This window comes from Rhipicephalus sanguineus, chromosome 2 (assembly GCF_013339695.2).
Source record: "Rhipicephalus sanguineus isolate Rsan-2018 chromosome 2, BIME_Rsan_1.4, whole genome shotgun sequence".
NCBI lineage: Eukaryota > Metazoa > Arthropoda > Arachnida > Ixodida > Ixodidae > Rhipicephalus > Rhipicephalus sanguineus.
Window position 1 is genome coordinate 22,409,066 of NC_051177.1, and position 27,967 is coordinate 22,437,032.

Sequence of the window (27,967 nt, forward strand, 5' to 3'; positions counted from 1 at the left end):
ATTGGAAACTACTGGCGTAACCATGGGGGTAAATGGGAGGTTGGGGGCTCAATCCCCCCCCCCCCCCCCCGGGACTTCGGCATGACACGATGCTTCAAATTAATGCGAGAGGAATGAGTCGGGAGAGTGAAAACAGGCCACCGTCTTCATGAAATAATGCAGAAACGCGCATTACTAGGATCCTTTCCTTTTTAATGTCAGTTGCGCATGAGCTGCTATGGCTGCATGGGTCAAGTTGTTTTCCCAATCCCTGAGGACTACACGCTGTGTTACGATGGCTGCAAGATTCCTCAAGGCGCGGTACTCGCGGTACTCGCGGTATACGGCCAGCATTGTCGTTCCCTCGAACTTATTAAAAAAATGTCTCGGGGACCCAGCGGCGGCTGCAAATCATGCACGGGACTGCTGGTTCGCGCAACTCCGGATCACGCCACGCGGACCGTGGGGGACGCGAGAGCATTGCGCGCGAAAGGCACGCGGTGGAGAGAGGGCGGCCTTTAACAGATGGGAGGGTGGCGAGGGAAAGCGGGGGGTGGTTGGAAGCTGTTCGAATGACGCGCTTTTGAACTCCCGTATGTGCTGTTCCCACTCCGGCGTCGCCTCTTTTGTCTGCCCCACCGCTCGACAATCGTTCGAACCCCGCGGACGAGCGGGTGAACCAAGCCCTCCGGAGGAGAACAGGAAGGGACGACCTGTCCTGCACGTCGCCACCGTAGCACCTACCGACTGTGCTCTCTGCTTCCGCCAACAGTCGAAGCCGGCCGGTTTGGTGATCCCGAAAGTTTCTGCTGAAAGCAGAAGTACCTACAAGTGCGTGTCGGCATACAACGCGCAAGGTAGCCCCAGTTCAATGAATGAACGGGACTACGTTTTGCCGCACGGTCTACCAGCATCGACAGCGAAAGCGCGTGTGTTCCCCGCTGACCGAGTTCAACGTGCCCTGTCATCCACCGTTGTGGACTGACTGCCATTTGGCGACGTCGAAAAGCGCTCGTCATTGACCACCGGATCGACGGAAAGGTGGGTGTTTGTTGGACAAATGTATGGTCGGAATGGATCGCTTTATTCTGCAGCGCTGTTGCCAAGCGTTTAAAAAAAGGAAGAAAGAAAAGGAAAGTAAACGAGAGCGAACCTTGACAGCAGCTGACGGGCTCAGTGTGCTTGTGCTCTCCTTTATGCTGAGCTCGTGAAGCAGCATCTTGTAAACTTTGAGAGCCACAGCATCTGCTGTGGCTCTCAAACACAGAATGAGCGATCAGGTATTGCAGGAGACTTAACTATCGCGGGATAATTATTTTTTTTTTATCAATCCACTGTATCGATTGACAAAATATTATACCGGAAACAATCTGCGACACCAACAATAGGACATGATCGTTTCGTGTAATTTAGCGTGCACATGATGTAATAATTCCAGAATTTTGTAATATTCGTGTCGCTTTCCTTGTGCCGAAGCACAGTGCCAGAACGCTGTGTGCCAGAGTGACGCCCTCTGCACTCTCTCTCTGACCCCTAAGCTGCCAATTTAATATGTAAGACAGAATCATCGAGGCAGAAATGTAAGCTGGGTATTAGACACAAAAGCATCACCTTAGAATATCTCCGTCAACCGCACCTATACAATCGGGTGGCTTCGCACCCAACTGGTCACGCTGTCAGAAGAACGCGTCTGCAGTAAGCACCGGCATAAGCAGCAGAAAATTTCGGTTCAAAGCAAGTATACTGCACTGCACTAAATGCACAGTTGCAGCATGAGTCGTTATACTAGTTCACATTGACTTTGTTCTTCCCGCCAGACAGGAATCTATTCGAAGAACGAAGCTATGTCGTTCCCCGGGATTTCTTCTTGTCCGTAGACATCGAAAGTGAACCGTTCCACGGATTGAAGCTCCGCTGAAATTACGCATGCAAGATCGCAAGATTTTGAATTGGCTCAGTTCCTTTAAGTGCTTGGATAATTGCGAAATAACAGCTGCATATTCCTGTGAAAATTTCTAACAAAACAAAACTACACGATGGGTCCTGAGCAATGGATGACAGGGAACGCGGTGTCCTTTCACAATAACATGGCATACTGGAGTGTATGCCATCGTTACTGAGCAAACGACGCTAGGAAACATGACGAAGGAACACACGCGATTGTGTCCATGCCAACGGGAGTTTCCACTCTTGTCACGAACATTCTTGTGAAAATGTATTAGTGTTATTTTTCTTTTCTAAGTGAAGACATGACTGTCCCATTTGTACAGCGAGAGAGAGACCCTTTATTGGAAAAACAGATTTTCGCCGGCGTCTATATACCGCTGGCATGCACAAGCCTCTATTGACTACAATACCAACGGGCGATGTATAGCTTTTATGCCGTACAACCTTATATATTTCGGCCTTTTGCCCGGGGCTTCAAGTTCGTGTCTAGATCAGATGGGTCTTCATCAGGTTTCTGTAACGCCTTCAGTCTCCTCTTCCTCGATTTACCAGGCTCATGTACCGGCAAACTGAAATCAGTAACAAGTTGCAGGACCATATGAGTCTGTTGCTCATCCATAAAAAAAAAAAAAAAACAAGGCCGCTATAGAATCTAGCGATCGAATCACCCGAACTGCAAGAACGAGGCAATCTACATACGTGTATAATATCAATCAATACGCAGCTGCAAAGGGGGAGGGTGGCGTACGAAATCTGAAACAATGAAGTAATAATTGTACAGTCGTTATTAATTGTAACACAACTTAATCAAGCGGGTGCCACTGAACAACGCTATACGACTAATCGTGCTCAAAAGTAGTCAAACACAACTGGTCGCGCCTATAGAAGCAGAAGGAAACAAATATTCTTGCATCTACCAAGTTCGCTTCCGCCTCATTTTTTTTTCCTCCCTGCGCACGCTGGCCTCAGCGCCGTTGACGTCACAAGTGAAGGCACATGACAGAAGGAAAGATATTTCCTTCTATTTCCTGTTAGAGAACCGTAGCGGTTGCAATGCGCTTGATATCGGCGAGGGACTTCGCCGTACGTGTATATACGATCAGCAGCTTTCTGTACGTCGCGTACACCCGCCGTTGTTGGTATAGCTTGGCGGCTGGCTGCATGAGGAGTTGCGCTGCAATGCACGAGGGCGCAAGTTCGATTTCCGGCCAACGCAGCAGCGTTCGATGGGCATGAAATGCAAAAAATGCCCGTGTACTCAGATTTAAGTGCGCGTTAAAGGCGCACTTAAATCTATAGGCTATAGGCAGTCAAAAGTAACCCGCGGAGCCCCCCTCAACGGCGTGTCTTATTATCATATCGTGGTTTTGGCACTTGAAATCCCACAGTACTTTTTTTAACGTCACGAGCGCTGCCTTCATCCGTCTATTGATGCATACGTTTCAAGCACTGGTGCACGCCGAAAGACGAAGGTGGTTGCACGTGTCTGCGTCCCTTACTAAGCAATATTTTCGCAAAGTTTTCCCGTGATCGTGACAGAAAAAGTAGATCACTGCAGTTTGGTCACTTGATGACGTGCTCGACACCGTTCACTACAACAGCTATATCTGAGTGGCTAGGCATCGGTTAGCGAGGAACTGTGTTGCTTCTTTAGCGCAACGGACATCGCACGAATGCCTCTCTTCGGCTTATGCAGTTAACCGTGACACAAGCCTGTGAAAGGAAGACAAAAAAAAATAAAGAAAAAAAAAGCTGTTACATCTTTTGACAGTTCTGGCAGGCACGTCAGGTTTTGTAAAGGTTGACATTGTTGGTGACAGGGTGTACCAGTGTTGTCGCTTTTGTTGTTCCCGTTTTATTTTCAGAAAAGCCACACGTGTAGGGTAGCCAACCGAGCCCGTTTACCTTCCTGTCTTTTCCCTTCGTTTCTCTTTCTCTCCCTCTTTCTCAAATGTAGGAGTTTTCATAGAATGTCACTTCGGTTTGTGCAGGTCGTTTCCAACTATCTATATATTGCACCAATAATCTGTGCTACGCAGCGACATCGCGAAGCTGCGTATACGCGTTGCGAATAAATTTTAATCTTACACTTAGTTCGCGCGTTACTGCATTGTAAAACTGGCTTGCGCCTAGTTTAACAGCAGCATAACGAAATAAAAAAAGAAAATCGACATATACCTTTTTTTTTTCATTTTTTTGCGTTGGAGAAGGATGGAAACACACAAATTAAGAGGACGTGTGGAGTGGTGATTTAATAAAAGACACTGCAAAATTGCAATTCTGAGGCATTGCAAGTCTTTCTTCCCCAGTAGCGGCGCATTGCATTCAGTTCTGTCAGTTCATAGCGCCTGATCACAGCTGTATACAGGTAACCGGAATTTGTGATGTCTTTCTGGCCGCTGACGGGCTACTCAAGATGAATGGTGAAATATGAAACGGAGTAAAATAAAGGCATCCAAACGTAATCCCAATGAATCTCTCGTTCAAAACTTTATACGAGAACTAGTTTCTTTGAAGAACTGTAATTTTAAGAAAGGTCCAGTATGAGCACACGTCTCTTCCTCGCACATTGCCGCTGTGCAGTGACACGTGACCCGAACGCTGCAGATGGCAGCTGCTACGTTGTCCATGTAACACAAAACCCGAAGCAACAAAGGAGTGTCGGCAACGTGTTCAAGCGTTTATCAGGTTTACATCAAATGAGCGCATCGAATGACCCGTGGCTATCGCAGCGTGCGGATAGAACCAGCGGTCGCCGCATGATTCTGGATGCTCCCTGCGGCCTGTACGATAGACAGGCGTGCGCACGGTGGAAAGAGGGGGGTGGGGGTGGCAAGCCCCCCCCCCCCCCCCCTCCACTCATCTCTGCAGGAGGGGGGGGGGGGGGCAATGTCTGGCATATATTGTTACTCAGTCGCACCTTTGTTTAAATAGCATGGATTACGGCCACGCAGGTTTTTGAGTATATTGACGGCCAAAAGCACCTCATGTTGAATTCCAAGAGCTGGTTACTTCCCATCTTTACACCCGGAAAGCCATGGACCAATGGCAGGCCATTGTGAGAAGCACGTCATCACTTCATTTTCATTATTTCATCCATTGCGAAGCATGTGTTTTGAACTCGACCAAGGGGGGGGGGGGGGCTGAGATGCAGCGTGCCCCCCCCCCCCCCCCCCCCCCCCCATGGCGAACCCTGGGCATTATGACGATATGGGGACCATGTGATCTAAGTAGTGAGGGAAGAAATGCCGCCAAGTGGTCCGTATAGGGGGGATTCGGCTGTTTTACGTCACGCGTTGCGTAGACAGATGACTCATCTATCGGCGCCACGCGCCGGCAGGCCGGGGAGGTCCCGCTGCAGAGGCCTAATCTCTCTCTCTCTCTCCCGTCGTTTTTCTGTGACCAAAGCAAAGTAGGAAAAAAAGAAGTGATCAGCTCGTGAGAGCAGCGAGGCGTTTGGGAGGAGCGCAGGCGCGCACCGGGTTGGGAAGACTGTTCCGTGCAGGCTATGCGACCCGCCCCTTGAACGCTGTGGTTTATTATCGCACCATTGACGTCATCGCAAACGCGCCCTTTACTGCATGCATATGTAGTTGTTAGAAAGACACAAATGCATCGAATGATGCATCTTCGTTCGAAAATGCATCGTTTCGTTCACTGTGTGCGCAGGTAAATCGACAATCACAGAACTCAATTGTGCGAACCTTATACTGTTTTCGTGTAAGTGCCCAAAGAAGCCGTGCCCAATATCCTGCGTTTTCAGCTATCCCACTGGAAATACACCTACTATCGATGCATCGAGGAAAAATTGCCGAAATGACTAATACAGCGTCAAAACTATTTCAAAGTTTCTGAAATCAAAGAACTTCATGCTACAACGTGATTCACGCTGACATGTACAGCGTATTCATTCGATTACGATAATACAAGAAAAAATAATGATTTCTATTCGATAAATACAGCGACATTAACGCGGCCAAGGGCATTCTGAGCAAATAATATTGCATGCAGTTTTGTCTCATCTTCGGAGGCAACTACTGGTGTTAACCCTTTGTATCCCAGCATCCACATATGTGGACAAAACATATCAGTGTAGCGTGATCAAGCAAGCCAACGCTTTGCCTTAAAACTTGATTGGAAATGTTGGTATCACTTCAGCATTTCATAAAAATATCTATACATGTTCACTTCTGTAAAATAACTTGTTGTTGGACTAGTTGGTAGATCATTTCCAAAAAAATTAGAGCGCAACCATACGACACATTCACACACACACCCAGGTTGATGCATGGGTGTTTGGGTGTGCGTGTGTGTGAATGGGTCGTGTGGTTGCGCTCTAATTAAGTTTTTGGAAATGTTCACTTCTGTGAGGCAGCAGCGGTACGTGCGCACAGAACAATGAAGTTGTCAAGTCGCCTGCAGAGGTGTATGCCTACATTTTTTTTTTTTTGATACTTTGACTCTAAAATCGTAGAACTTTTTCAATTATGCGGCTTTATTCTAGAAAAGAACGGGTTTATCTTTTTTTGTGTGAATTTTGTTGCACTGTGAACGACCGAAGTTTTGTAAGCTGAGTTATCGCTGCGGCGTTCACGTTTGTGGACGCTAGGCATACCCAGTTCGTGTAAGAAACCGACAGAACGCCTGAATGGTAGTAGGACCTGCTTCGTTAATGCGGCTCTGCACAAAACATTATCTGTAGTATAGCTAAATACGTCTTTTAGAAGTTATTTTTAGAGTTTATTTGTTTTATTCGGGACGTGGATTAAGTGACGAAGACATACATGCCCTAATTTTCGAGCTGACCAGCGGAAGCGAATGTTCCGATTCGGAGAGCACCGATAAATAATTAGCGCGTTGAAGCAGAGCCATGAACAAGCAAAGGCCTCTTGAACAAGCTACTGCCGATGGTGTAAGTATTCAGTTTGAACGTAACCGTGAACGCATTGGCAATGACGATCAACGACGATAAAGATGATGACGAACACGTTGAAAGAGCTGTGGGCAAGCTAATTGGCCTTGAATGGTTATAATGATGGTGATGATGAAAACGTTGAACATGAGGATTAAGGCGTTGATGATGGCGATAATGAACCATGTTGATGTAAGTGTTGAATCAGAGCCGTTTCTGAGGATGATGATATGAATGATGAACGCGTTGAATTGATGATGAAGGCGTTGATTATGGTCAGTAGTAATGATGATAGTGTTAATGCGTTGAAGCGGGGTTGTCAGCAGGAAAAGTCAGATATGGTGTATACACCATTTCTGACTTACGCTGCGTAATTCAGAAATCGTGTATAGTCGGTGTTCCATGGACCGTAACCTGATATTGAACAACTTGATTGTAGCGTAACCAGGGCACATATTCTTTTTGTCTGTGTGCCGTGTTAGCGCTACAACTAAATTGTTCAGCACGTGACCGAGAAGCCCACATCGCCAGTCTCGTAACCCAACAGCTGGCATGTATAACTTATCATAGCGGATCATATGGGGTCTGAATGCATACATGCACTCCAGCTTCCCCAAGAACATAACGCGAGTGTCTATAGTATATTTTTGGTAACTATGGTATTAAAAACTATAGTTAATTATCAAAAGTATTCCACACCAACAAGCCCGTTTTGCAACCTTAGTGGCATATAGTACCCCCGTTTTATAACGAGAGTACTATAAACGCTACACAGTTTCAAACTTTCAAGGAGTCACTTCCCCATTCTGCTGCGGCGATGTATCTTTAAAGACCCGAGCATAAAGCGAGTGGCGACGCGAAACAATGTCTTTTCTGCTTCTTCACACTGTTACCACCGCCTCTAGATGTGTCAAGGAGAGCCGATCAATGTTTCCTAAGCTACGCCGCCGGATCGCAAGATCGCGGTGCGGGGCGACAACAGTCAAAAGCTGTACACGGTCAATCACTCGTGAAATACACCTGCTCGTCGACACGGCATGTTTTTACCGCTGTCCCGCAGCGCTGTTCTAAGCGCTTTCGGTAGACGTAGGGCCGAGTCGATTCGACAGAGCCCCATGATGACCAAGCGGAATTCTTTCACAACGTGCTTTGTCGCAGACCGACGTGGCTCGATGCCCGACAGCGGAGTGTGCGCTCCGAATGCGTCCTGTATGGCGACGCGCGCTCGTTTTGCGTCACTCGACGTGCGCCGGTTTCTTGACGTCTCGTCAACGCCTGAGGATACAAAGGGGCGCAACCCGGCTGACACATTCTTTCCTCCCCGTGCGTATACTTCCAACTGCTTTTTACTAGCGCGACATTATTTTTTTTTTCACGAAGCATGTCTGCTGCGATCAAGGCTGGAAAGCAAACTTTGTTACGTTTTCCTTTGTATGTTTGTTTGCGTTTCAAATGCGCGTATGCATTTTTTTCCCTCCGCTGTCACTGTGTAACACGACACGCGCTGTCAGGTGCGACTTGATGCAGTAAACACGTTGGCCGTTAACACATAGAGCATCAGATCGCGAGGTCATAACGCTGGCAAAGCTTGGAATGTTTTCTTTTTTAACTGCATGGGTTGAGCCACGTAAGTCCGATGTTGCGCACGTGTAATGGAAACAACGGGCTGTGATATTTATTCTCATGTTTTTTTTTTTTTTTTTATCAGGCGGAACATTTTTTTTTTAGAGGCTCGCCAAATACCGGCCCCGGATCCCAGGATCCGGGGTAGACATTCTGAGACGATCACTTTCGGCGACAGTGTCGGTGTGCGTGACGTAGGATCTCGGGTATGCAGTGACTGAGGCGACTAGTTGCCCACCTTTCCTCAACCGACCAATCATCGCGCTTATGTTATCGCGATATCTTTAACTCAGAATGCGCCTCCAGTTTTTCGACGACCGTGCTCCCTGCTATCTTTGTAATTTGAGAGTTTAGTTTTGCTGGATGCAGGTAATCAAATTAAAGCGTTTAATTATTACCGGTTAGGCTGCTGCATTCTTCATCGCCCCAAGTACGTCACAATATATTACAACACATAAAAGTAAACTTTTTTTCTTTTTTAGAGGCTCACCAGACATTGACGCGAGCACCCCTTGTGCAATTGCGTGTATTACGACATACGTCACACTCTAAGACATGGTGGCAAACGGGAGGAGCGATTGCCAGTAACTTTCGCATGACTGGGTCTGCGTACTGCTATCAGCACTTTTCCACCTCCTTTACTCTTTACTAACAAACGTGCGTCTAAAGAAGTATTACTCGTCCGTTAAACTATACTTGACAGTCCTGTGCAAGAGCTTATGCAATCTTCTCTTACATCAGCATTCCCATATGAACCCGAAATTGACTCTTTTAGTGAGTTCCGTCCACTTCGCTCCGCCATCTCTTTCAAGAGATTCAGTTGAGTTGGATCAGGTTATAGCACAGAGTTAGTGTGGTAATAATGGTGTTTCCTTTGCTAACGGAGTTGCCAACGGAGCAACTTCCATGGCGCGTGACCATCCCATAGCAATGTATGTTACAGGTGAGGGCGCATTACACATATCTCAAGGATACCTTTCCGCCTTTTTTGTCTACCAACAAGATAACTATACCGCACACGATTTTACCCGTCTGTACGTCACTACTCGCCACGCATTCTCCCCACCGTACCACGATCTGCAGCACGAGCTCCATTGCAATTGTGGTCTGGTCATTCACTGCTAGCATGCTTACACGTTTACATGTTTACCGCTTACATGTTTATACACTGATGGAACAGTCCAGTTCAGCAGCTGTACGGTTTGTCCCCGTTAGAGCTATTGAAATAGAATTCAAGACATCTCATTCGACATCGGCCGCGCTGCCGCAGTGGAAGCCCTATATGTGCATGCAGCACTTCATCAATCATGACGCGCCCCAGAAGTGACCCAGCTTTTGCGATTCCAAGGCAGTCCTCCAGAGCTTGTTCTTTGCTTTGCGCCGTGGATCCACAAACAACTGGTTGCGGAGAAGAAATTTAACATCTTGCAATTGAGAAAGGGCATGACATCGTCCTTCAGTGGATGTCAAGCAACTGTAGTATCGTCCGAAAGGACAAAACACAAGCAGCCGTTTGACCTGATCATGGGAGTGTCGGTTACACTTTTCCCAGTGTGAAGGTCAGATGCAGCGCGCAAGCTCCACACATTTGCATATGAGTCCAATGCGATGCATTGTGCATTGGCCCAATGAAATTCGGCACACTTCACAAACGAGCACCAGAGAACAAATTGTCCTCTTCCAGAATCAGAATTATTAAACACTGGCCCCAGCCGTCGTCAGCATGAACTGCTCTATACGTTATAGTATCTGTCCTCGCTAACTTCTTTTGTCCCAGTAACTGTAGCGCAGTATTTTATTCATGCAAAACCAACTAGCTCAATACCTCACTTTGCTATAGTATCTGTGTTTTAAGAACTCCAGGACTGAATGAAGAGCTGTCATGGGAGAGGTTTCAGTTTTTATTTTATTTTGATATTTTTCTGCCTCTACCCTGTCCCCATTAATCTCTTGTTTCTCTCTCACTCTCTCTGCTGATACTTATCAATATCATCACACTTCAAACCTATCAAATAGACCCACGCCCTGTTTATATCCAAATAAGAAAGCTACATTGCCGAACACAACACATGTTATTGACGAAACGCATGAACCCAGTGCTAGCTATAACCGTTCAGGGCTTTCATGCAGCTCCTCCTCCCCAACACAAGAGGCAAAAATAGCGTGCGGTCATTCGCCAACCACGCTCGACTAGGCGCGACACATGGTAGAAAAGAAGACCAAATAGAGACTGATCGTCTACACACTGTGCACGCGCGCAATTTGCCCGACGGTCGAGGGTGACGATTTTCGAGCCTTTTCAAGTGCGAGTCGCGTTCATTCAACGCCGCTTTACAACTGCCGGAGACCACGGCCAGTTGAGAAAAGGGCTCGCGCGTGAACGTCCTTACAGAATCGTCCCTCGTACATACATCACTCCGCTTCCTCCTTTTTTTTTTCTTTCTTCCGATTCGCAGGCCAACTCGATAAGGCTGAGCGGGGACGCCTGATTGCCGGGACAGCATCCTGACAGCAGAGGCGCTCCGGGGTGGCACTCCGTCCACAGGCCGGCCGGCACGCTGCCCCGTCCCTGGCAGCACTGGCGGTCTCTGCCCTCCATCCACGCGTCGCCTCGGTTCCCACAGGGTGCACGATAGGTGAGTGTTCTCGACTGCTGACCCGAGGGTCGCGGGATCGAATCCCAACCGCGGCGGCCGCATTTTCGATGGAGGCAAAATGCTCTATAGAGGCCCCTGCACTCTGAGAAAAAATCGAATATTTGGGGAGTATTTCTGCCGCACAACAATAATGGTCATCTGGCTTGCTCGAATTTCCTTTCTTGAAAACCCGGCTCACGCCACTTTCCTTTCAATAATGGTATGTCACGCTGATAACGCGCAAGCCGTTCGTGACCGGGAAGTGCCGGGACCGCAGTGATAACGCGAGGAAAGTACGCGAGGTGGATGACGATTATAGTTGTGTGGCAGAAATACTCCCCAAATACTCGATTTTTTTCTTAGAGTGTGTGTGCTTAGATTTAGGCGCACGTTAAAGAATTCCAGGTGGTCGAAATTTCCGGAGCCCTCCACTACGGCGTCCCTCACAATCATATCATGGTTTTGGGACGTAAAACCCGAACAATTGTTATTATTATTAGGGGTGAGTGTTCAGTGTACTGTTCGTACACCACTTGAAAGGCAAACATGTTCACGGCATAACTATGTAAAAGACGGTTGGAGGATTTGCGGCGGATGTGGCGAGGGGAAGGGACAAAAATTGCGGGAAAACTATAGTTATTCTGCCCTAAAAGTTAGTTAGTCTGCCTCGAATGTTCGGCCGTGAATTTGAGTTTTTTATTTCTATATATAGGAAGAAAATTCTAATCCGTGTAGAAAAGGTATTAGGCCGAATTTAAATAACAACAATAATAAAATTTAAGCTTGGTGGCACACACAGGTCATCACCCCGGTATGAAGGGGACGCTCATAGCATCCGTCCATCCACATACATATGATACCCTGTAATTGCTTGTTGCTGGTCTACAGTAAAGACCACTTTACAGGGCTGTCATTACTCGCGTTTTCGAACTGCAAGAATCATGCACAATAGTTGTGTAAAGTTCATTTCAGTGGAAGACCATTGTTAATTCTAGACGACGTTGAATATTTGGGGTGAACGAAACGGAAGAATTACGATCCACCGTTTCGCAAAAGGTTGAATTTTTCGTCGACTAATATTTATTTCTGAGAAATTTGTATGGATTCTCTTGGGGCTTCGTGCTACAAAGAGTTCGATAAATTTTCTCTCTTCTTGAAACTTTCTCCACCTTGCAGGCTTCTGCATAACTGATTCGTTAAAATTTGGGTAAATTTCGCCAGAGGATTTTTCAGGCAAGCGGGAGAAACTTGCTCCAATTGTAGAATCTTTTTAGCCTCAGCTTCCTGTTCCCTTTATTAGGAAGGATTAGGATGATCGAGGGCAAAAATATGCGGGGTGAGGGGGGGGGGGGGGCAATTGGGACGGTATACGAAACGAAAAAATAAAAAAAAGCATGGAAGTTGTTTCGAACCGTAGTCTTATGCCACTAGGAATTTCGGCTACCGACGTACTTTGCGGAAGACGTGGTTTGAATTGAAGCTCACGATACTTAATACAGACGATTATGCTTTCTTATGTAAGAGCTGATCAAAGGACAAAAAGTGACTCGACACCGGGGAGAACTGTTCGCAATTTTACTTATTTACGCCTTTGAAGACGTGATGCGACTTTAACAAAGCCGAAATCATGAAAACGAGTATATGTTCATAACTGGCGTACACAAGTTTAAAAACTATCAAGAGCACCACCGCTAACGCGCTTACACTGAAAACTTCACACTCGTAATGGAAGCATCACTTTGTTCTTGCCAGAAATATTTAGCCACGACTATCATGCATCTTTACTTAACAAAGTGCGGCGTTACATGAAGGGGCATTACAGCGGGTGTCCAAGTGAAAACGTAGTTTTTCAGAAGAAGAGTGATTCTCGATTGTCGCCTGATGACGCTTTCAATAAATTTCCAAATTCCAGTACTTAGTTTTGATCTATGCTTACTGCAAGGCATCCAGCGTGCATGTGCCTGTGTGGGATTGAGATAGATGAAAAGCCGAGAGGTTAACCAGGACTGAGCCAGCTCTAGTAGCATGCATTTGAAGAACGATCACGAGCAGGCAAATATTACAAAAAGAAAATCGAGTCTGCTGATGGATGTCGCCGACGTAGTGAAAGGCTAAATCGTATACGGTCCCTCAGACCGGTTTACTTCAGTAATGCCAGCAGAGCGTCTTCGGCAGCTGTGATGTGCGTAAGCATGGTCTTGTCCAGCGAGAGCATTTTCAGGCACGTGAAGCTCAAGAAACACGGACAGTGAAGAGTTTAACTGCGCGTATTTCACATGTCCTCCGCAGCTCGTGGTTTCTTTGGTTATATTTCGAAGCAACCTCTGTGGTTACTTTTAATTGCTCTTTTCTGTATTTGTTAAAAAGGCACTTATCCGACATAAATCACTACATAATATTCGAGTACTTTAGATTATAAGGACGAAGGGGTCGCATTTCTCTTGCGTACAGCTAGCCGCATGGATCCCAGCAAAACTGTCAGACCACGGATACTATACGGTGCGCAAGCCGTCCATTATTCTAGAACCGTCTATTAGAAAAGAAAATGCTCACCTAAGAGCGTACCTCAAACGAGAAACTTCGTTTCGCGTTTTGTACTTTGCCGCATTCTTTCGTATAGACTGACCTCTTTAAATTTGGGTTGAATATTTCTACAGCTGCCTAATAATACCTCGTTCGAACGCTGACTTGTTGAACTGTAGACGAAATTTCCATCTGAAACTGCTTTAACGTAAATTGATGCCACATCGGCCTTCTGTTTTATTATGAAATTAAGTGCAGTCGATGCAGTCGTTGCTGACGTATAGGTCTCGTGACTTGGGCGAATCGAGCCTAGCATACCAAGACGCACCGTCGAATACTCGTTAGGGAGATATCGACGACATAGCTAGGAAGTCAAAAGGACTACGCGAATGGCCCAGAACCAAATGGAGCATGAAAAATACCGCGTCATAACAAAGTCTACCACGCGCTATATAGTATTGAAGATGAGCGCAAGCGCCTTCCTCATATGCCGTGTGCTGCTCAATACTGCACTTGAGAGGCTATTCCTAGGTACGGTTCCTTCCTCGATTGTCGAGTGCCCGCACCTTCGTTTTCCTTAATACTCTCGCGCCACCCACGCGCGCACACACCTGGGAATTACGTTGACGCCGCACATTCTTCCTGCTTCGTTCGTCCTTTACGTGGTCGATCTTTCTTTTTTTTTTTCAGTTTTCTTTTACAAATGAAATTGGGAACGAAACAATTGGTCGCTATGGTTACGACTGCTTAAATTTTCACCAATCTGCCTTGCGTGCTCGCTGTCACTTTGCGTGCTATAACATAGTGACAATAACATTAAATACTTCAGTGCAGGCTATAGCTCCGTGCGTATGTCAAATCGACGTGGTACTGTGCCACTTTTACGTTTATAGTAAAGCGACCTTGCTCGAAAGAAATTATGTCAGAGAAGGTCGAAATGGCACGACATTGGCAGTCCGCGCTAACTGTCGCTAACACCGTCACTTGGAAGCCCCTCCAAGCAGTGGCGTAGCCAGCCCCCCACCCCCTCAGATCAGATCAGATCAGATCAATTAACTTTACTGATTGCCCTGCGAATTGGTGGGATGGGCCTGGATCCCGCCTAGGCTTCGGCCAACGGTTGCTGGCTCTTGGCGGCTTCCTCGGCTCGCTGGACGGCCCAGAGTTGTCGCTCCAGGTCCGAGCTGAGCAACGCAGACTCGCAGCGCGCGCGGAGGCTGTCGCTGTTTAAGGCTGCATCACAGCTATTGTTTATTATATCTGGACATCCCCGTAGTATGTGCTCTAAGGTGGCTCTAGAGTCACAATGTCTACACTTGTCTGTCGTGTATAAGTCTGGGTGTATTACATGCATGATAGCTGGACTCGGGTAGGATCGGGTTTGTAACTGCCGCCATTCGACAGACTGCTTAATTTCGGATGAGGCGGTGGGAATGTACGCCTCTGCAATCTATGATGTAGTGTAATTTCGTGAAATGTGGTCATTCTATCTTCCCACTCCCACTCATCGGTATTCCCTGAGACGGCACTAATCGATGCTCGGTCTGTAAGCCCTCGAGCCATGCGGTGCGCCGCCTCATTACTACCTTCTGATAGTGTGTGAGCGGGTGTCCATATCATATGGACACTTTTTTCTTGATTATTACCGAGTTTTAGAATTTGAAGTGCCTCTGGAGAGATTCGGCCGTTTGCAAAGTTTCGTATCGCCGTCTGCGAATCACCCCCTCTCCATTTTTTTTTTTTTTTTTGCCATGGCATACAGTGCACAAAATGACACTCGACCACATCTGCCTGCCCGGCCCCCACTTCAAATCAAAAACGTGCCCCCCCCCCCCCCCCCCCCAAAAAAAAAATCGAACTATTCTGCCTACGCGCATGTCTCGAAGAGCCGGAGCGTAAGCTATACGGTTATAATTTTCGCGTTTGTCGAGTACGTTTATCTACACGACTGATGATACAGACGCGTTGATAAAACGAATTTCCGCAGCTACAGCAGCTATGTTATTAATGCCCCTATACTATATATAATATACTATCGCTTCATCGCAAACATACGCTACAATGATGCTCGATATAATTTCGTCACATGGAAAGGGCGCTTAATCAAAACATGTAAATATGATATAGCCATATTGCTCCTAACGAACAACAGATACCATCGCTATCGTTCCAAACATCTCATTACTTCTATATCAACAGGGAATAACGAATTCCTTCTAAATGGGCAAATTGTAATATATAACTTTCGTGGCAGGCTTAGGCGAAAACAGCACGTGTGAAGAAGTCTGTTAAGCTTTCCAGACTCTGTCTCCCGCACAGCATGAATCAGTAATTAATAAGAAGTTGTACACGATGCCTGTGCTCGTCTTAGCCGTACGCGCAATACCCTGGTTAGGTGCTACACGTATTTACCTTTATTCACTGTTGAGCTCCACTACAGGGCACATATGCAGCAAGCGCGCATCGATGATAAGACGTTCTAAAGCTTGCGTATTTCATGCGCGACAATCAAGGGCGTAGCCAGAAATTTGTTTTCGGGGGGGGGGGGGGGCTTAACCACATTCTTTGTATGTTCGTGCGTGCGTTTGTATGTATGCGTGTATATATACGCATGCAAAACTGCAAAATCTGCGTCTGTGGTGCCAATGCTCCTGCTCACAAGAAAAACGAGCAGCTGAATGTTTACAAATGAGTTTAGTTTTCAGCATGTACTGATTAAGTGAGTATTCGCTAGCATGACGAAATTTACAAAGAAGCAAATAAAAAAAAACGCCTTACGTATTACTTGGCAAAAGACAACATCGTTTTTTTTTTTATGAATCGTTTTTACGATTTAAAGCTTTCTTTTGAAGGTCGTGAAAATGTCGGGACGGCTTCCGCGATGCTTAATATGTTTGAGCACCGAATGTTGATTGTACTCTCTGTATAATATTTGCAACGCGGTGGACCAATCAAGCCATGCACCGGCTCAACGTTTCTTTAAATGAATGAATGAATGAATGAATGAATGAATGAATGAATGAATGAATGAATGAATGAATGAATGAATGAACATCATCGATTGCCTTTCGAACACTAACTACAGCGATTGACAATCCATTATGAATACAGCGCAAAAACGGACACGCATACACGCACGAAGTTAAAGGCACAAGCAAGCGCGTACACTTTCAATTTAGCTTTCTAATCGGAAAGAAACAAAACTTGTTTATTGCCGATTCAAAATTCACTTGAAAGTCAGCGCTTGTTCGTTGTCTTAGCTGCTTGTGTGTCTACGTCTGCGTTTTTCCGTTGTATTTATCGTGAATTCATCAAAACTGGCCCGGTTTACTACATTCTTACAAATGGTAACTAGAGTAGTGACGCATTCCATTTTATTTATTTATTTATTTATTTATTTATTTATTTATTTATTTATTTATTTATTTATTTATTTATTTATTTATTGAAAAATACCTTACTGGCCCGAAGGCATTGAGTAGAACAGGGTTACAATGCAAGTGAATAATAATGACCAAGAATAATACAGCGCAAAAAATTTACACTGTGGCACGTTAGCGAAATTCAACAGCTCACACAACAGCAGATAGCGCGTTAAAAGAGCCATGCAACACTCATGAATCGACTGCCGCAAAGATTTTTAGAATCCGTCAAGTACGAGCGGAGTTACAGGTATTTGTCGCACGCTTCAAGCGCTTTCTCTCTCCCTTCGAACCAGCTATAGCGCACTGAAAGCTACGCAGAGACGGGGATGACAAGGGGGCCAAAAGGATGCGTGCTTTCGTCAGCGCGCGTCGTGACCTTGAGCACTTTCTTTTCTTTTTTTCTTCGAACGTGCGGCGTACTGTCAGTGTGATCGTCAAGGGCGTCCGCAGAACTTATTGCAGGGGGGTGCAAGGGAGGGGGGGGGGGGTCCAGCACTGACAGCTTTCACTGCCATGAAATCACCGGCAAGATTATTCAATAGTGTGCAAAACGCGAAATTGGTTGGAAATAGAGAAGGCCGGCACCTGAGTGTGCTAATCAAGCTGTGTAGCTCATTGCTACCACATGGAAAAATATTATCCGAAATTCCAGGGAGGGGCAGCTGCCCCCCCTTGCACCCCCCTCCGGACGCCCATGGTGATCGTAAAGCCCCTTGATTTTGCAAAGTAGCGGCGCTGTTTTATCCGCGCCGCCGCGCCCACGCCGCGCTGTCAACCTCCTCTTTTTTGACCCTCTCTTTCGTGGAGCCGGCGCATCCGCAACGCTGAGTGGCTGCGACGCGCGATACCTCCCAGTCAGGTGACCTTGACGTCACGAAAAGCGCGCGCAAGCAAACTTCGCGCCATGAACCCTCCAGGCGTGTGTGTGCGGGTGCATGCGTGTATGTGTGTGTGCATGTGTGCGCTTGCGTGTGTAGGTGCGTGTGCGCACGTGTTTGCGTGTGTGTGTGAGTACATGTGTGCGTCTGCATGTGCGTAGGTTTGTGCATGTGCGCGCCATCGTGTGCGTGCGTTTGTGTATCTCTTCGCGCCTGTGTGCGTGCGCGCACGTATATGTGTGTCTGTATGTGTGCGCCTGTGCGTGCGTGCACTTGTGTATATTCGCGCGTGTGTATGTATGTGGGTGCGTGTATCGCGTCTGTATGTATGTAAATGTGTATGTATGTACGGGCGGGCGTGCGTGCCTGTATCGCGTGCGTATGTATGTATGTGCGTGCGTGTCTGTATCGCGTGTGCATGTACATGCGTGTCTGTATCGCTTGTAAATGCGCGTGTGTATGTATGTGTGTGTGTGTCTGTATCGCGTGTGTACGTGCGTGGGTATGTATGTGCGTGCGTGTCATCGCGTGTGCGCGCGTGTGTATATGTGCGTGTGTGTCTGTATCGCGTGTGTATGTGCGTGTGAGTGTGTATCGCGTGTGTAGGCGCGTGTGTATGTGCGTGCGTGCGTGCCTGTATCGCGTGTGTGTGCGTGTGTGTGTACATATGTGCGTGCGTACGTGTCTGACAGCGGCATTGGCACAAAAATGTTTCGGGCCCACTCACCTCGACCAATTCAAGTAAACCACCACATTTCTTCTTGGCTACCTTCTTTGAGCTCATCAAGACAACAATTAGGAACGAAATTCTCGACTATACTTTAAGCTGCTTGCATTATATGCGCTTAACACACCTCCGCGTTACGAACAGCCGAAGCGGCGACGGAGAAGTAAACCGCTCTGCCGCCAGTTGGTATACTCATTTTTTTTTTTCAAAGCGCATCCGCTTGTATTTATCGAAGCGTCTAGAAAAATATATTTGTCATTATGTTCAATCGGAAGCCCACTTTCGTCACAACGGTTTTTAAGGGACAGATTCTCATTGAATGCTTCAACGGGCCGAATAAACAAGCGCGCGCAGTGATTCTAATGCGGCTGTGGCGAGCAACTGGAGGGTTCAGCGTGCCGTGCGCACCGCGCCGGCCAGGGGAGGGGAGAAATCCGAGGAGAATTGAGGAGGAAAACGCGCGCGCGGAGGAGAGTGTCGCTACTTTCTAAATCAAGGGGCTTTATGTGATCGCGGCACGTAGCAGCATCGCGCGGCAGCCGCGGTAACTATACAGCTCACGATGCTCAAATAAGCCAATGACCGTGGACGTTGGTTTTATGGCGCGGTCACTTGGGTTTATGGCATGATTTTTCCAGAGAAGGAGGGAACGATTTCTAGCTGACTTCGAGAATTAATTGTAAATTCCAGGCCGCGTGCTGTACTATAATGTTTGGCTCGCAGTGTTCTCGGGAGCCTCGTCTACCGATCGGCAGCGTTCTCTGACCACGCTGAAAAAGTGTTGCAGGGCACCTGTTAACGAAAAAAAAAAATGCAACACTTCGCAAAAATAAACAAAGCTTGAAGTTAATCGATAAAACAATCTTATATACGGCGCTATTGTAAGAAAATGCGATGTCTGGTAGATGCAGGCGATGCGAGTTAGTGCATCGCAGCTGTTCCACTGTGTGCAGTGCGCGCAATTCACACGATAATGCGTTTTTCATGAGGGAAATACGTTGTCGCTCGAGACCTTGCCGCGACAGCTATATTCCTCGCAAGAAGACGAGTCATAGCAGGAAAACGGTTCCGGCGACGGGACCTCGTCGCAAACATTGCGCATTTGCGAAAGCGATCGGCGTGTGTGCGTTTGCCCCGCTCGGACGTCGCATCCTCGTTAACGAACGCCAAAAAGGCTGCCGCTGTACCGGCACAGAAATAAAACGGAGAGGAAAAAATCCCTAATCGCCGTTCTCACGAGTATGACTCAGCGTGTAATGGCCTGCGTTTCTTTGTCTTTTTTTTCCCCCTTTGCCGTAGCGGTGTACGTTCTCGAAACAGGTACTCTAGGGCATGCATGGTGTGAGTACACATGAAAGCGAGCAAACATGGCGGTTAAAAGAAAACGGAGAGAAATGCCGTTTTCGGAGAAAGCCAAGAGGCACGCCCTCCGAAGTAAAGATACGAAGACGATACTGAGCTCCGGGCGCAACACAGGCAAAATAACGCCCGACGCCGAAAATTAACGCAAATGACATGCTCAGCGGCACAGCGAATACTGAGCGCTGTCACGCGTATGAGATTTGCAACTTCTTGAGGGAATTCCACTGCATCACTCACGAACCATGCCCACACCCTTCTTCTATACAGTGCGTCAGATCACAGTGACTGGAATATGTGGCGCTCGATAGCGGCCAAATTAAACAGCATGCATACGGCAAATATATTGAAACAAACTGTTCCCTCGGGTCGTCTGAAAGAGAAGATAACGTTAAAGCGTAACTTTCTCTGCGTTCAGTAGTAGCTGATTTTTTTATTCCTTAGCTCTTCTACATCGTATGTTACCTTTTACTACGTGTAGGACAGGTCCTGCTTTCCCTTGACGTCAGCGGAAAGTGGTGAACCGGTTTGTACTCCAACTTGTACCGCTACGTATACGCGTGTATCAGTATTCACCTCGCGGCATCCCGTCCACAGAGGGCTTGTTTATTCCAAACCACTCTCCTGCTTCGTCCCTATTTTGTTTGTAATGTCAATCATGGCGGCAAGACAAAAGCATTCAGCTTTGTTCGATTGAGAATCGTCCAAGTAGCGAATATGCCGGAAATAGCAAACCTCCCGGAGGCTATAGAGCTTCCGCCGCAAATGAAGGGCTGCAAGTTTAAATAAGGTGAAGCTAATCCATCTGCGATACCGGATTTTAGTTCTGGATGTCACTAGTAAACTAACACTGGGGTTTTAATTTACCTTTTGCGCTTTATGGTGTGCGGATACAACCGCAATTAACCTTTATTGTTCCATTATATACGCTCTATATTCTGCGTATATTCTTGTTTTGAGACACGGGGGCATAGTCAAATAAACCGTCTTTTTTATTTTATTGTGGCAAGATATTAAGTTGAGTTTTCATTTAGTCCGCTATAGTGACTAAATCCGCTAGCTGGAAAGTCCATTTTGTAAAGCGATCTTCATGCATGCTGCTTCGATTTTCTAAGAAAAATCCACGTTATAAAACTGGTGTAGAGTTTTTGATTAGCTTCGAAAGACGTGGAAAATATCGCCACCAAAATTTAACATATCCCAGAATTTTCGTTTAAAAAAAGACTAAGTATTGGTGCGTAACGTTATAGGTACTCCGGGGTTCATAGTGGGCAACTGGCTACTCCACCTACACCTCTCGATAATATTTGTATAGTTTAGAAGAACTTGTTGCTGGGTGAGCTTAATACAAAAGGAATAACTGCGCTACCTGGCACACACGTAACAACCATACACACACACGCAAGCTGCGCCTGTGTGTGTGTAAGGTAGCGCAATTATTCCTTTTGTATTAACTCTCGATAATAACTGGAAAAGATTCGGTAAACTGTACAAATTGTAATGCTGCTTTTGTTACGCCCTTCGCTAAATGTAGCGCAACTCTTGCAATATTCGTAGAGAACACAGAACAAGTCAAATATGTTCCCATGCCTTAGTCCGATTCAGGCGACCACCACAGTGGATCAATGGTTACGGTGCTCGGCTGCTGACGCGAAGGTCGCGGGTTCGATCCCGGCCGCAGCGGTCGCATTTCGGTGGAGGCGAAATGGTAGAGGCCCGTGTACTGTAGGATGTTAGTGCACGTTAAAGAACACCAGATGGTAAAAATTTCGGAGCCCTCCACTACGGCGTCCCTCGTAATCATATCGTGGTTTTGGGACGTAATACCCCAGATATTATTATCCAGCGTTACGAGGTGGATCGACGTGTCGTATTTGTATAAATGGTGTAGTTGTGGGCCAGTCGTGGGCTTACCAGGCATGTCGAGACTACACTGGCGTTTAAAGGGTAGCTTACGGCCCGAGGTAACGTCACCACTCACGTTAGAGCTCAGAAGCCAGTTTTATCGAAACGAACTGCACGGGATGGTGCAGTGATGCGCATATCATACGTAGCGTTCGTCAGCGTATTCCTTCTGGTTTGAGCAACGCTTGAATAGCTTGAATATAGCTTGCCGAGTCACAGGAGTATATATCTAATGTTTGACATTTTTATATAAGTGGATCGCTAACACTGCAACCACAATGGACGTTTCCCCGACATGACGCCTGCATAGGGCCTTTTTGCAAAACAGTTTCAAAATCTGTTGTGGCTCTGTGGTAGAATACCTGACTGCCACACATAATGCCCGGGTTCGATTGCGGCTCGAAACCTGAATTTGATTCTTTTCATCCATCGGGATTTTTCGGCCCCATACTTTCACTTAGTCGGACATGTCCCGTCATTGTTTAAAGAGGAGGGTTATATGTCCATGCAGGTTTTTGACGATAATGGCGACGGAAGGCCCCTGATGTTGCATTCCAAGAACTGTGTACTTCCCCTCTTCACTCCTGGTAAACCAGGGACCAAAGGCAGGCCATTGTGAGAAGAGTGTCATCGCTTCATTTTTGTTTTTTCATCCATTGTGAAGCACGTTGTGTTTTGGACTCAATAATAATAATAATAATAATAATAATAATAATAATAATAATAATAATAATAATAATAAATATCTGGGGTTTTACGTGCCAAAAACACGATATGATTGAGGCACGCCCATGGTTGCCATAAGTACCACAGCCTGGTGGCATACCGTACCGCCATGTCAGACTGCTTTATTCTCCGTATCAGCCCACAAAAACACACCCATTAAATCGCGCTTACTTCGCTAAGGTACACAACACAGAGCAACCAGTGAAAAAGCTGGAGCACAGGACGAACGCGTGCCTTCACCAAGGCAGTCTACGGCTACTACGCGATTTTTCTTCGTGGATGCGGTGTTTAGAAATGGCTTGCTCTAAGTTGTTGAACCTGCACGTATACGCACAAAAAAGGACCTAGGCAAGTTCTGCGCATGCTCAGTAAAGCTAGTCGTTTCTATTCGCTGCTCAAAATGTGGATTGTGTTTTAGCTGCACTGTTCAATTTCAGCGTTTTATTATTTTTTTATTTCGGCCCTTTCTGTGATGCGAACCATATGCTGCCTGCTTTGGAGGTGTCATGTGCTGCAGCAGGCTGCCACCGCAATCTGAGTCAAGCTTCAGACGAAGCAAATGGAAGCGCTTACTTCTGCTGTAGGGGTGCAAGTTATATAGGAGCAAGCGTCGCATCGACACACCGTTCCGCGAGAGCGGCTCTTGAGGCAGCGGCGCAACGCCTCGCGACCTTGGGGCGGCGACGATTGTCCACGGGCCTTTCCTCTGCGCCGATTTCACAAGAAACAGCTATCGAAGAATAATATACAAAAAGTCCATAGAAGAAGACACACATGCCAATTCAGCGTCACCGGAATAGTTCACGTACTTCGGGCGAGAAAGCGCGTTTGCTGATCGCAAGTGCGTCACAAGCTCCTCCTCTCCCATTGGTCCAGCCCTTTCCACCGGCTCTTCGCGTCGTCGGTGCTTTCGTGACAGCTCTGCCTCGTGGCGAGCCCTACAGCTTATGGAACTGCTGTGCGCTGCCCTCAGGTGCTGGGTTTTGACCACAACCTCCCGGGTGAGAGGAAACACGTCTCCCTCTCCTCTCTCGTTGCGTGATCCGCGCGCGGTCGAAATTGTTTGTGTTATGTCGGCTGTATAGCGAGTGTCGGATAACAAGTCGCACCACACGCGTGCACAAAGTGCCACTGGAATACGCGCACACCAGCTCGTCTATTTCCCGCCTTCACCTCTTTGGAGAGGATCTTGTGACGTGTAATTTGTGAGTATGGCGTTAACGTTTATTTGTGCTGCTAGTGTTGCCTCATAGCGACGACCCTTGATTTGCATCGGTATCCACTCGTTGCGACTGCGGCAGCCGCGTGTGATCTGTGATCGAGAGCTGAAAATAGAGCAGGTAACAGAAGACCATGCCGTCATAATGCCGGTCTAGATTCCACGAGCATTGCGCCAAGTCCAGAACGTTTGCTGAGTGGCATGGGGCACAGACGTCGCGCAGCCTTCGACATATTCTATTTGTTACTCATCCTTCTCCTCATCTGTATGTACAGGGCCGACCACGTCTATAAGGTGAACACCTCACTAGTTTTCAAGCCGGTAAAACTAGAAGGTTTATTCTACTTCACGACGGAAACGTCCGTTATATGACGTCCAATCGTGGTGTCGATAAGCCCAATAATAACTTTCCGAATTATGTATTGAACGTCAGCTTCGATGAGGTCTTGAATACGAATGAGGCGTTCACCTTAGATGTGGACGACACCGAATGGCACGACGTAAGTTATTGGGGTGTTTTAGCAGTGGTGGTTTACCGTGACGTAAGCATATACAGAGATACAGCCGTGGTCGCCGTTTTAAATTGCAGGACCTATATTAGCCACTATCATCATGCTACTGCACCATCGAGCAACTCGCGCAGCTAAAACATTTTTCGGATAGTAATACTTATAACATGGAACGATATTACCGCAGCGTAAACGGTACGCTGTTACCGCCGCTGTTAAAACACGCTATTGTTACTTGCGGGAGGGGCCGTACCGTGCGGAATTAATTAATCGCTGACATCACCGTCTGTTCAGCCTACCAACACTGTGCTGAGCATGATCAGCAAAGGCCTAAGTGATCGACGAATAGAATCAACAAAAACCTTGTCGATCGAGAAGTCAATGACTGTTAAGGTGTGAATTTTAAGCCATGTGAAGTATGATAGTGTACACTCGAGTCTTATCTTAGGAATGTTGCAACAGAAATACCACGACACTTCTTTATTATCTTTCTGCATTCACAATCACCATGTCGTTCACGAGACGACCACGTTGTGTGCCTTCACGAATACATCCTTAATGAAAACCAACAAATACTGAAGCCAAGGAGGGTATAGGGGACGTTAATTGTACTGTTTTAAGTGTGTTGTAGTAATTATGATATAGATGTGAAGAAAGTTATAAAGTGGACGAAAAGACAACTTGCCTATGGCAGGGTTCGCATGCAGGTTCTGTATCCGAAGGTTGCATCCGATAGTCATTAAGGTCGTATCAAACAAAGAAACGAGCCCTCAAGATTCCCTTCTTTCAAAAATACATGGTTCACAAATGGAATAACCTGCTGGCTGGGTATTCTTAGGTGTCTTCTAAGCCACTTGGTTCAATAAAGTAACTTTTTTTTTTCATCTTTTGGTGCACCTATTTAACACAGCCGCTTCTTATTCGTTAATTCTACTGTCATTTCAGTACGCACTTGCCTAAATAGTGCCAGTTAAAAAAAAAAAGATCTGCAGGACGTTTCATTATATGACATCAAAAACATGCGGCAAGAAATACTTCTAGCATCCACCTTAAATGCAAAAAAGGGTGCGCAGTACATTACAGGGACAAAAGAAGAGAACGACGACACAGGCGCACTTACTCGTTAGCAACTAGCCCAAATAGCTGATTTGCTCTACTAGAACACTCGCTCTGTTTACTCAACGCCGCATGTGAAATACTTTCCAGCAAGGTAAGTGATGGCAGAACAAGACATAGGTACATTACGCGTTTGCAGGAATGCAATATTTTTAGGGCAATGTCAAATTCTTTCGCCATAGACCGGGCTGTGCAAAACAATTTTTTTTTTTTTGTTTCTCCGAAAGCCCGGCCAGCGGATGCGCGTATACGTACTATACTGCGTTCGGCATAAGCACGTGTGAGCCGTGCCTGAAGCGACGCTTCCAAGAAAAAAAAAGGGGGGGAGAGGGTTTCATCATTCCAGCGATGCGCATAGCCGGGCACTTTTGCCAAAAAGACGTCGCTCCATCACGAAAAAAAGAACGAGAAATAAAAGAAAAACCGAGAATATTTACGAAAGCATGCAGCAATGCGCCATGAATAAGCACGCTGCGTTAGGGGTATTCACAGTGCTGATATATGATCACGAAACCCGCACCACATTCCTGTCGAGAGCACAGCCATATATGGCGTCGCCCCGGCAGCGGCTCACGCGTCGCAACTGATACAGAACGCAATGTATACGCACAGGGGTGGTTAAAAGCTCGCAGGCCGCGCTGCTATAGCTGCCTGCGAACTTTTGACCTTTTCAAGTGCCTCATCAGAAGGAAAACGCGACGTACGGTGCAAAAAACCCACGTGAGCTAAATAAAAATCGGGGTTCGATCCGGAACCGAAACCAGGTATTCTGTGCGGCATTGTACCACAGAGCTAAGCCAATGCTTGAAACGTGCTTTGGACGACCCTATACAGTCATGTCGGGCAAGGAATCACTTTAAGGACGGAAGGAAGGATTAAGAAAGGAAGAAACAGGTGGAAGGACAGGGAGGTTTAGACCGGCTGGCTACCCTGCTCTAGCCCCGCCACGGTGGTCTAGTGGTTATGGCGCTCGACTGCTGACCCGAAGGTCGCGGGATCGAATCCCGGCCTTGGCGGCTGCATTTTCGATGGAGGCGAAAATGTTTGAGGCCCGTGTACGTGGATTTAGGTGCACGTTAAAGAACCCCAGCTGGTCGAAATTTCCGGAGCCCTCTACTACGGCGGGTAGGAGTTTGTTGTGGGAATGTCCCGCCCAGTACCAGAATGTTACTACCGAGACCCTCTCGTCGAGATGGTGCGCTGCCCTGCGCAGCTCCCACCTCGACGATCAGCTATGGGGCATCCAGCAAGCCCGCGAGGCGGCGAAGAGGCAAGACCTCGCGTCCCCACGTGGGAGGCCTAGGCCGAGGAACCTAAATTGCTGGTTCATATTCAAGTTTATTCCTCCTCCTCCTCCACTACGGCGTCTCTCATAATCATATCGTGGTTTTGGGACGTTAAACCCCAGATATTATTATTACCCTGCTCTGGGGGAAAGGGGAATGTAAGAGAATAGAAAAGAGACGCTAAGAAAAAAGGAAAGAGACATAAACAAAAAGCAAAAAATAAAGAAATAAAATAAAAATGGAAAGTAGATTACGACACTGTTCAAAGTCTGTCTGTCTCTAAGCCCGGTTGTCCTCCAAGTGTTCAACGCTTTCAACGCCTTCTGTGCTAAGGACTGACTCGGCCAGTGTCCCAGGACCATTTCCTCCGAGTTCCGTCAAAGGGCGATTATCAAGTCTGCCTAACGCATTGGAAAGTTGTTTTCTTGGCGCACTGAAACGGGGACACTCACAGTGGAGATGGGCAATCGTTTCTTCGCAGCTGCAGATATCGCATGTAGGGCTGTTGGCCATTCCAATTCGAGAAGAGTAGGCATTGGTGAAGGCCACACCGAGCCACAGACGGAACAGAAGCGTCTCCTCAGCTCGAGATATTACTGACGGAAGACGGAGCTGGAGATTGGGATCTAACCGGTATAGACGAACGTTACAGATGGAATTTTAGAGTTGGACCATGTGAATTGCGTAATGAGTGGGTGGTTGAAAGCTACCAAACGATATCAGCTCTTCAACATCATCAGCAGCAGCATCAACTCCGTCTGCGGTTACTCAAACGACCTTTCGATCTCCTATGATGGTGACAAAATAGCCACAACGGATGGCTTTCACCTTCGAGTCGTCTTAGGCGAACGCATAAAGGACCATGTGAGCGTTTTATTTTTTTTTCGCTTTGCTCCCAACCAAAATAGTACCCGGCAGATTCGGCAAATTAAAATTTGGACAGAAAGGCTGCCCTCAACCATGGTAGTTATTCAAAAGGCGCACAGATCACGTTTGCTCGTCGATAAAGTGGCTCAAATACTCACGTGTCGTGTTTCTGCGCGAGTCTGTCATTAAAAATGAAGCTTTTACTGCCATTTCGTGGTTGAAATTAATCGCCTGAATATAGCGAACAGGCGATTACGTTCATGAATCAACTGGAGAGATACGGCAAAAGTGTATATTCCATAAATATTTGTAGCAACTCATGTACCTAGT

General features: G+C 46.8%; 1 protein-coding gene across 1 annotated transcript in view; it reads left to right on the forward strand.

The window, feature by feature from the left end:
• Positions 1 to 690: 690 nt before the first annotated feature.
• Positions 691 to 27,967, forward strand: part of LOC119381087 (uncharacterized) — a 108,142-nt gene continuing 80,865 nt past the window's right edge. Inside the window, exons 1-2 of the mRNA XM_037649073.2 lie at positions 691 to 1,020; positions 10,918 to 11,097. The gene's annotated coding sequence lies outside the window, so the exon portion shown is untranslated. The remainder of the gene's footprint in view (positions 1,021 to 10,917; positions 11,098 to 27,967) is intronic.